A 7,864-nucleotide genomic window follows, 5' to 3' on the forward strand; every position below is an offset into this window, starting at 1 on the left:
TGACAGTACTATATATAGGTCAGAATGGACAGGTTTGGAGATGTTGGTTATGGTTTATTGGATGGGTACTTGGATGCTCTGCTGTCTCCAGTCTGTTCTCCTGCACCTCCTCTTCTTCTGCCCCCTGCTGGACACACAAGTCCTTGCAGTCTCTAGCATCCTAAAGGGCTGGTGCATGCCAATATTGTGTTTCTCCCACCAATGGACAAAGATCATAACCCTCATAAGGGCTCTGCTCCCATCTCTCGGTGAATGAGCAGCAGGTCCTTCTGGTCCTTGTAGTCGGCTACTTGTGTTTTTCTAACAATTTTTTGATACTGACCCGGCTAGTGTATTTGAGTTTTGTGGCCCTGATGTCTGCCTGTCTCCTGTTCGGGACGGTGCTCCTCCTGACTTCTGGTGGGATATGCTGGGTTAAACATTAGCTCTCGGTAAAGGAGATGATTCTTGGGGTAGAACCTGGCCATGGAGGTACTTGAATACTCTAATGTTTGCCATGACGCCCACAAGCCTTCCCCACAGTGTATTCTCACGATAGAGCAGCATTTAATGGAGAAAACATGTGATGCTCCCAGAAGGGTCCTACAATCTAATTCTGCGTCAGAAATAAAAGGCAACGACCACCATTCGATACCACGTGCCGCGGGACGTAGAATTATTTTACTACATAAAGTTAGACTGATGTCTACACAGAGCACTGGCCCCACAATGTGTTTTTGAACCTGCACCCTTTCTTTTTGTTTTCTGGAATCTCAATAAATGACCAGAAAGGAACAAAACATAGAGCAGCGCACATCGGTAGGCCCGCTAGGGTATGGCGAGCGCAACACCCAGAGTCATATACAGTCATCCCCCCTCTAGATGAAGCTGATATGGGATGAGCTGCGGAGCCATCAGGTCAAGGTCCAGAAAAAGCGGTATTTTTAAAAGTCATTATCTTCACTGGTGACGCGTTTTGGGGCCGAACTGGCCCCTTCATCAGACCAAGAAACATCATACAAGTGAGGGTGAGTACAGTCTTTAAAAAGACATAATGGTGAGAAACCAGTAGGGGTGGGAATGTGCGAAACAGTACAAATGAATAAATACATGTATCATTAGTATAAACAGATTTAAAAAAATTAATAAATGAATATATGTATATATACGTAAAACATATAAAAATGATAAAATATAATAAAATACAATTATTAGTACAGTTGTGTTCAGTAGTGAAGTTAAAGTTAGAAATGCACCTGGGATGGACGTGGTTAATAGGGTTAGAGGAGTCACATATACAAGGGATACTCACCGAAGGCCCGGATACAAAGTGACCACTAGAGGTCAGCAGAGTCCTGTGTGTGAAAAAACAAACTGAAACAGGAAATTATAAAAGTGTTATAAAATAAATGTATGAAATGGTTTCGGATATCTCATGAAGACCACGGGGACTGATGAACATATGTCATACATCCTAAAGATCTCGTCTGAGTACTTCGTAGCGGTTATAAGTGGGGGAGGGGGGGGGGTACATGGTCAATGGGAAGGACTGTTAGGCTACATTCACACGAACGTATTTTGTTTCCTTGTCCGTTCCTTTTTATTTTTTTTGCAGATAGGATGTGGACCCATTCATTTCAATGGGTCCGCAAACAAAGTGAAAAGCACACTGTGCTATCCACACGTCCGTTCCGTAGCATCGCAAGAAAGATGAAACATGTCCTATTCTTGTTACAATGGATCTGCCAAAATAAAAACCGATGCCATATGGACATCATCAGTTTTTTTGCGGGTCCGCAATTTGAGGACCGCAAAACACATACGGTCGTGTAAATGTAGCTAATACATGTGGGCCCCCTCTATCCTCTATAGAGCAGTGCCTTCAGAGCCCCTGTTTGACAAAACCTTTCTTAAAGGGGTTGTGTCACTTCAGCAAGTGGCGTTTATCATGTAGAGGAAGTGAATAATTCTCCATATTGCCTCCTTTGCTGGCTGGATTCATTTTTCCATCACCTTATAAACTGCTTGTTTCCATGGTTACGACCAACCTGCAATCCATCAGTGGTGGTCGTGCTTGCACACTGTAGGAAAAATCGCCGGCCTCTCTAGTGGCCGGGACCGTGGGAGCGCACATAGGCTGGTGCTTTTTTCTATAGTGTGCAAGCACGACCACTGCTGCTGGATTGCAGGGTGGTCGTGACCATGGAAATTAGCCATGTATAATGTGATAGAAAAATGAATCCAGCCAGCAAAGGAGGCAATATGGAGAATCACAATACATTAGTAAGTGCCTTGTATTAATAACTTCCTCTACATGATAACCGCCACTTGCTGAAGTGACACAACCTCTTTCATGTTGTGCTGGTGCCGGTTATCACGGGTATGGAGTTGTTGGGTGGTATGACCCATGTTCTGCATGCCACATTTACATTGGATTAAATAAATGACTGATGAGAAGCTATAAACTCTGCAATATCTTGGTAACATAGGCATCTACTCTCCCCACAACGGAAGCTCCTCGGGGGCATCTGTTTGTCAATACGGTTGTGTTGCTTCAGTTGACTAGGGGCCAAGACATTATTGATGCTAGGGGCCCTGCGGAATGTAATGCTCAGACTTCTGGGGAGTATCTTCCCCGGTGTGGATCCTGAGGCAGAACAGGCCAGCGTTTATCAAGAATAGAGCATTCGATGAGTCGGCGGTAATAAAGCGGTTACATCTAGGATCACCTTTATTTGGTAGAGGGAACTAGACATTGTGCTTGGCTGAGGACCTTGCTGCGGCCTAATGCATTTGGTTGAGTTTTTTGGGGTCTCCCTTTCCAATAAATCTTTTTTCTAAATTGAGACAAGAAAGTGGCATCATCAAAAGAAATGCACCAGTTATTACAGTTTAAAAATTGGTGGAACAAGTATAAGGATTCATAAAAAAAACAACGTACCTCCTGTATAATACAATGCATTCCCCCAAACGGTATTCTTCCATATAAAATTGTCCTAAAACAATATATGAAAAGATTAGCATAGGCCGGCGCTACCTTACTGCCCATGATCTGCAATCTGCCGCCCCCCAAGGGCGTGTCCCAGGTTTATCGGAATGCCGAGTGGTGCGGTGCAGCCTTAATAGTTTTATGTGTGTGTCACGGTGCTCCTACCGGGATTCCATTGCTCCCGAGGGTTAGGCTTCGAAGCAATAAAGGGGGAAATAATGGTGGAGAAATAGTCGAGTCCAAACTTTTATAAAGTTCAACAGCTTTACTTGAATCAACTTGTATCCGTACAATAAGTGGTGATTCTCTTGGTTCCAGCAGGTTTGGGGATAACTGGCAGGCAAACTTGAATATTCTGCTTTATCCTTCTTTGCTGTGCTAAACTCGGCTTTAGTCTGGTCACTGGACTTTAGGGATGTTCTGGTACTTTTGGAGTGGGGTGCCTTTGGCTGCTGACCCCCTCACAACACTCTTTCTGGAGATCGATAAGGAGGCATGGTGCTCTATGAGCTGCTTCCCTCTCGGAGCCTCCCCTCGCTGCTACATCTTCATACATCTGCATCAAACGCTGCCCTGGCTTAGACTGACTAGACACTTCCTGCTTCCCCTTCCTTGGTAGGAAATGAGACTAGCCCACTTCTCCCAAAAAGGGGGAAAATGGAATGGTAAGATCCATTCTATTTAAATATCTCTCTGCTATATACGCTGCCACCTGCTGGCGAACCAGGCACATTACATAAACATAACAGTTTCATAGCAAAATTATGAATGCACAATGTAGGAGGACCTGGAATATATACACAGACATTATGGTCAGCTCATTAGAGACAGTAGCAGTGTGTAGGAATTGTAATACCATTCTGAGGTGTTACAGATCAGCATAGGTAAAATAATTATCATTCAAAATAAAAGCCAGGCATTCAAGTAAAAAAGTCCAATGGTTGAAAGATATTTTGTGATCTTTTCTAAGGAATTTCCCTATACAATCCAGACCCATGTCGTGTTTAATGTTGGAATATAGGGCAGAAACATCCATCGTAATCAGGAGATACGATATACAGTACAGACCAAAAGTTTGGACACACCTTCTCATTCAAAGAGTTTTCTTTATTTTCATGACTATGAAAATTGTAGATTCACACTGAAGGCATCAAAACTATGAATTAACACATGTGGAATTATATACATAACAAAAAAGTGTGAAACAACTGAAAATATGTCATATTCTAGGTTCTTCAAAGTAGCCACCTTTTGCTTTGATTACTGCTTTTCACACTCTTGGCATTCTCTTGATGAGCTTCAAGAGGTAGTCACCTGAAATGATCTTCCAACAGTCTTGAAGGAGTTCCCAGAGATGCTTAGCACTCGTTGGCCCTTTTGCCTTCACTCTGCGGTCCAGCTCACCCCAAACCATCTCGATTGGGTTCAGGTCCGATGACTGTGGAGGCCAGGCCATCTGGCGCAGCACCCCATCACTCTCCTTCATGGTCAAATAGCCCTTACACAGCCTGGAGGTGTGTTTGGGGTCATTGTCCTGTTGAAAAATAAATGATGGTCAAACTAAACGCAAACCGGATGGAATAGCATGCCGCTGCAAGATGCTGTGGTAGCCATGCTGGTTCAGTATGCCTTCAATTTTGAATAAATCCCCAACAGTGTCACCAGCAAAGCCCCCCCACACCATCACACCTCCTCCTCCATGCTTCACGGTGGGAACCAGGCATGTAGAGTCCATCCGTTCACCTTTTCTGTGTCGCACAAAGACACGGTGGTTGGAACCAAAGATCTCAAATTTGGACTCATCAGACCAAAGCACAGATTTCCACTGGTCTAATGTCCATTCCTTGTGTTCTTTAGCCCAAACAAGTCTCTTCTGCTTGTTGCCTGTCCTTAGCAGTGGTTTCCTAGCAGATATTCTACCATGAAGGCCTGATTCACACAGACTCCTCTTAACAGTTGTTCTAGAGATGTGTCTGCTGCTAGAACTCTGGGTGGCATTGACCTGGTCTCTAATCTGAGCTGCTGTTAACCTGCGATTTCTGAGGCTGGTGACTCGGATGAACTTATCCTCCGCAGCAGAGGTGACTCTTGGTCTTCCTTTCCTGGGGCAGTCCGCATGTGAGCCAGTTTCTTTGTAGCGCTTGATGGTTTTTGTGACTGCACTTGGGGACACTTTCAAAGTTTTCCCAATTTTTCGGACTGACTGACCTTCATTTCTTAAAGTAATGATGGCCACTCGTTTTTCTTCACTTAGCTGCTTTTTTCTTGCCATAATACAAATTCTAACAGTCTATTCAGTAGGACTATAAGCTGTGTATCCACCTGACTTCTCCACAACGCAACTGATGGTCCCAACCCCATTTATAAGGCAAGAAATCCCACTTATTAAACCTGACAGGGCACACCTGTGAAGTGAAGACCATTTCAGGTGACTACCTCTTGAAGCTCATCAAGAGAATGCCAAGAGTGTGCAAAGCAGTAATCAAAGCAAAAGTTGGCTGCTTTGAAGAACCTAAAATATGACATATTTTCAGTTGTTTCACACTTGTTTGTTATGTATATAATTCCACATGTGTTAATTCATAGTTTTGGTGCCTTCAGTGTGAATCTACAATTTTCATAGTCATGAAAATAAAGAAAACTCTTTGAATGAGAAGGTGTGTCCAAACTTTTGGTCTGTACTGTACACAGGTTCCCTAATTAGGCTACGTTCACATCACCGTTCAGCCTTTCCGTTCTCCTGCTCCATTTAGGAGCAGGAGAACGGAAAGGACGGAGAAGGCACATAACTGACGCCAAACTGAGCCCTTAGGACCCCATAGACTATAATGAGGTACGTTATGTTTCCGCTCAGAAGATGATTTTTAAGCGGAGACAGAAGTTGTGCATGCAGGACTTTTGTCTCCGCTTAAAAATCATCTTCTGAGTGGAAACATAACGGACCACATTATAGTCTATGGGGTCCTAAGGGCTCCGTTTGACTCAGTTTGGTGTCAGTTATGTGCTTATCCGTCCTTTACGTTCTCCTGCCCCTAAACGGAGCAGGAGAATGGAAAGGCTGAACGGTGATGTGAACGAAGCCTAAACTGTGTGGAATCCTTTAAATCGCTTGGTAGTGTGGTAACATACTGGTGTAGGTGTAGGTCAAGGCCAAGTTACCAGTGGTAAAATTGGTGTTTGATATTATAGGCCTACCCTGGGGGGGGGTTTCTTTTCATCCTTGTGTATTGTTGGGAGATGGTAGAAGTAAGACCATGTAGAGAACGGAATGGTGAGGTATTGTTTCTCTTCTTTGGTGATTAGGCCATCTCCCAGAACCTGTCCCACCAAGAGTTCCATCCCGTCAGAGATCATAGGAAAGGATCTACAAGTGATTGGGTGTAATATTTCGTATCTATAAGTATATTAGGGGCCTCTTTCTTAAAATACTCAAGATTCTGAATGATGATTCCCCCATTTTTATTGGCTGGTCGGATTACAATACGATTGTTGCTCTAAAGTTGTTTGAGGGCTATTTTTTCATGAGCACTAAGGTTGGTGCATCCCTGGTCACTGAGGGTGACGGCATTAAAGTCCTGGGAGACTAAACCACTGTATGTCTGTAGCAGGTGTCCCTGGTTCTCAGTGGGGTAGAACCGGGAGGGGGGCTTAACTAGTCGGGTGTATCTGTGCCATTAGGATTTTTGTCATGTCTGTGTTCTTTAATTTGAAAATGTCGGCTAAGGGTTACTTTATGGATGAACGCTGGAGGTCCAGAAATAGTGTGAAGGGGTCAGTGTTATTAGGGGGGCAGTAGGCTAGGCCTTCTTCCAGTAGTTTAACATGGTGGGCATTGATAGTGTAGCTAGAGAGATTAAAGATCTTAACAGTACCAGCAATAGGTGAGTGTGGCCCCAACAAGCAGACACTAAGAGGTCCATCCTGCACTTTTTTATGAGGTCTGCCTTTGTGTCTTCTGTTTCCCCTCTTCTCCCTCTGAATCTCCTTCTTGCTGGTTTAGTTTCCTCTTGATGGTTTGAATGGGGTAAAATGATGCAATTGATGGTGTTCCTAGGTATGGGGTTATCCCTAAAAAAGTGGCAGGAGATTTGTGTCATATTCACGACCAGATAATCGATAATCTTCCTCAAGAGCGTGATATCCTGTGAACAGCCGTGAGGGTTAGAGATATAGTTCCTATCAAAGCAACCATCAGGGTGCCGCTTATTTTGTCCTTAAAGGGGTTGTCCAAGTTATATTTATTGATGACCTATCCTCAGGATAGGTCATCAATATCAGATCGGCGGGGGTCCGACCCCCGGCACCGCCTCCGATCAGCTGTTTGAAGAGGAGACTCGCACGGTGTCAGCGCTGCCTCCTCTTCACTGTTTACCTTCTAGCCGTTGCATCTGCAGTGGTGAGCAGGTGTAATTACACCCAAGCCTTCCTATTGAAATGAATGGGACGGCTTGGGTGTAATTACACCTGCTCACCACTGCAGATGCAACGGCTAGAAAGTAAACAGTGAAGAGGAGGCAGCGCTGACACCGCGCACGCCTTCTCTTCAAACAGCTGATCGGAGGCGGTGCCGGGGGTCGGACCCCCGCCGATCTGATATTGATGACCTATCCTGAGGATAGGTCATCAATAAATATAACTTGGACAACCCCTTTAAACATGTTTATTTTCTTCTTCTCTGAAGAGACAAGAAGTGAAGAGATAATTTGCAATCTGCCTGTGGAGAATGCTATCCTGCGAACAGCCACCGTAATCATGGCTATAGGTCATATTATAGCAAAAAAGGATAAGCACAACAAGGGGTAAGTTATGCCCCCATCGCGGTACCACTTATTGTGTTCTTGAACATGCTGCTATTCTTCTTCTGCTCTGGAATCATAAAATATGATAGAGGGAATC

Source organism: Bufo gargarizans, chromosome 1 (assembly GCF_014858855.1).
Source record: "Bufo gargarizans isolate SCDJY-AF-19 chromosome 1, ASM1485885v1, whole genome shotgun sequence".
NCBI lineage: Eukaryota > Metazoa > Chordata > Amphibia > Anura > Bufonidae > Bufo > Bufo gargarizans.